This window comes from Diuraphis noxia, unplaced genomic scaffold, assembly GCF_037042655.1.
Source record: "Diuraphis noxia isolate RWA-SAM2 unplaced genomic scaffold, SU_Dnox_SAM2 contig0003, whole genome shotgun sequence".
NCBI lineage: Eukaryota > Metazoa > Arthropoda > Insecta > Hemiptera > Aphididae > Diuraphis > Diuraphis noxia.
In genome coordinates, this window is record NW_028301713.1 from 16,378,698 (window position 1) to 16,382,127 (window position 3,430).

The 3,430-nt window shown below is 37.6% G+C and overlaps 1 pseudogene; it reads left to right on the plus strand.

Moving 5' to 3' along the window:
• Positions 1 to 525: 525 nt before the first annotated feature.
• On the plus strand, positions 526 to 1,373 carry LOC149056823 (uncharacterized; annotated as a pseudogene).
• The last annotated feature ends 2,057 nt before the right edge of the window (positions 1,374 to 3,430 follow it).

Consider the following 3,430-nt stretch of genomic DNA (forward strand, 5'->3'; position numbering starts at 1 on the left):
TAAGTATGAATATTTTATAACAAGAACTCTAGTAGTATGAAATAGCCGATTCTGAAACCTGAGCCCTGAGCCAACTGAGCCAACTGATCCAACTGAGCCTCATCCCGCATCCCGCGTACGTGTGCGACGTGTATTTTCTCCCCACCACCCTTATCCTCATCCCACCACTACGTACGTGTGCGTTATTGCTATCATATTATTGACTGAGCCAACTGAGCATGATACCTCAACCCTGAGCCAACTGAGCCTCATCCCGCACCCGCTACCACCACCACCGCAACCACCGCCACCAACACCACCGACTCCCGCTGCCACCGCCAACGCCACCGCCACCGTCACCGCCACCGACACCGCCACCACCAGCACCACCGCAATACCATTATAATTGAAAAATGCCCCCACCTATTATAGAGACTCCTGAATGAATGAGCTGTTTAGTCCGTTTTAAACCGTTGTGCACGTATTTTTTCTTTCCAAGTCTTTAAAATTTTTAGTCAGTTTTTATTTTCAAAAATAATTTTAATCATGGCTGGTTCAATTGGAAACATGGCTGCAGTGTACAAGAAGAATTTTACTTATGTACCTCCATCACCACCGACCGAACTTATCGAATCTACATATTACACACTGGATTTTGCGAACCGTAAGTTTGTGCATATCGGTATTGACCCGAGCGAACAATTCCAGGTCGTTGTACATTTTTTAACCCCATCGCGGCATGTCAAATTAACACCGGATTTTCTAAAACGTATATTTTCACTGATGGGTAATATGCTGTCATTCGTATTGGAGCAGACACTAACATATAAGCGCACGTTATTTTTGGAAACCGAACTTTATAAAATATCCAGTATGGTGTATGGCGGAGAAAAAGTGATAGTGATAGAATCAAAAACTCAGGACGGGTGCAGAGTACTGTTGAATCGGAAGGACGTTATACTAATTCAGTATTTGGAATGGTGCATATTTGAAACGATTACACAAAAATCAATTATGACACAACCAGCTGTCTTAAAACAATTCGAAATGTTTTTAAACTATATCGATGTTGAATTCACCAAAGTTGATTCACCACCGAAAAATCATGAAGAAATGGTCACATTTATCAAAAATCCACGCGACGAAAGTGTAATTTTAAAAATTCCGAAAAATGGTGTAAATTTCATCAGTCAACTTAAGATGTATGCTTCATCTCAATTAGCCGAACATTGGACGCAACGATAGAGCGGGGAAATGTCGCCAGAGGTAAATCTATATATTATATCACTTTTGAAAATATTTAATGTATAATTATTATTTTATAGTTATTCACCGAATCCGAAATGAGGCTCATATCACCATTGTCGCCTCCTCAATATATAAATCTATATTGAAATAATTTAAGTGTTTTAATTTTATAGGCAGCTGACGAGGATCGTTGTATAGATGATTTTTTAAGGCAAATCAACCATACACAGGCGACATGGGCACCAACCAAGTCATTGGTAACATTTAATTTTCAAAATAATATATATATATATATTAACAAATTATTATTTGTGTAGCCTATTGATGATCCTGGCAGCTTACCACCGGTGATCATAGATAATCATTCTAAAATTCGCGATTTAAAATCAGTTGCTGATTGCAATTGAGTAATATTTTCTTATAATCTTCGCAAAACCCGAATAAATGTTTTAGTGGAATACATCTAGAAAATACATTGTTGGTCATAAAATTTTTATTATCTTCATTATCCATTGCCGAGTCCCAAGCCACGTTCTCTAGCGCATTCAAATCGTTTGGAGTGTACGAGCAGTATGCTTTCAAACATGATGACACTCCAGGTGATTTCAATTTTTGTATTTCTATTCCGTTTATTTCATATCGCATCTCGGAGAATAAAAATGCCAATCCGTTATTTGAAAAACGAACTTCCCCCGCTGCATCGGCCGGTTTGTTAACTTTACCCTCGATGTAAATATAATTCTCGCACGGCAAAGTGTAAGAATCCATGTTTTGAACATTAATTCTAATTTCCTCATTGTATGATAGAGCTGAGCTTGAATACTGATGGTGAACGAATGGTAACTCTTTTGAGTTATTTTACAATCGTCGACATAGTCGGCCGTCACGTCTAAATATGAGTCATCCATCATTGCAACGAACGGAGAAAATTTAAATTATTTTTCGTGAGCTTGATATTTTTCGGCTTAGGTGTTGATTTCTTAATAGCGGGCGGTATACTGTCAGGTTTTTTGATTGTAGCTCTTTTTATATTAAATTTGAGCGTCATATCCACGGGTTATTTGTAAACGAACTGTTATTGGCTCACCACGTAGATTAATCAGACAATCGTTCTGATCTTTTAGCGCGATATTCACTTTAGTTATTGAAGTCGTATTGATACCATAAAAAGCTAGATGCATAGGTACCTCAACGATTTTATATCCCGCAGGTACAGTAGGATAAAGCTCGTGTATGATCTGGCTCGGTTCTCCGTCACAGAATGAGCCGGTAATTAAATTACACTCTACTTTTATACAGTTTATTGTCATTATGTTGACAATATTTTCAGATTCGTGAGTAGCGCCAGTAGTGTATATCACATTTCTAAAACCTAGCAATTTCGCTATACTATTCTCGACCCCTAAATCGACTTCATGACTACACGATATACTACACTTTAATGTTCTGCTGTTTGCTTGTAACTCAAAAAATCTGACATAGTCAGGCATCATGTTTTGTATAATAGACTCTAACTGATGCAACTCATAAGTGCCTGTAGGTATAATAACGATAACGTTATATATTACGAAATCCGATAGTATTGCAACCAGTTTCTATGTTTGGTATAGAATTATTTTGTCTGTAAACTCAAAAGACATATCTGGGCAGTATTTTCTACTTCCAACGGTGGAAAGATCTCGCCTAACCTAACTCGCTCGAGTTTCCGTTTAACGTTAATGTGAACATGATAAAAACTTTAAACACAAGTGTCCGCAGTTTGTAGTATTATATTTCTGCTCTCTGCTGTAATTGAAATGTATGTCGCATCCGTGAAAATATTGTTGTACTTCAATTGGAGGTGGTAAATTCCCAAAGCTATCAAAGTATTTGACTTTTTTTCCGATTTTTTTATACGCTACCCAATGCGTTCCTGTACCACTTTCAGCGTCCAAGTTAACAATTTCCGATTCTTGACGTTTAGGGCGTTTAGACAACTTATCTCTGGTAAACACTCCGATGAAATGAGGTATTTTCATTAAGCGAGCGATTTTTATGAGTTCGAAATCGTACAACGCTCTTCTGGGTAACGTGGCTATCAGTTTTTTGACTTTATATATTTTTTTGCTTTTGGACCACTTTGATGCGGTGTTTCTATTTTATACGAGTTGCCTTTATATGGTGTGAGATATAGTCCTTTTCCCAAATGAGATGGTGTGTTTCT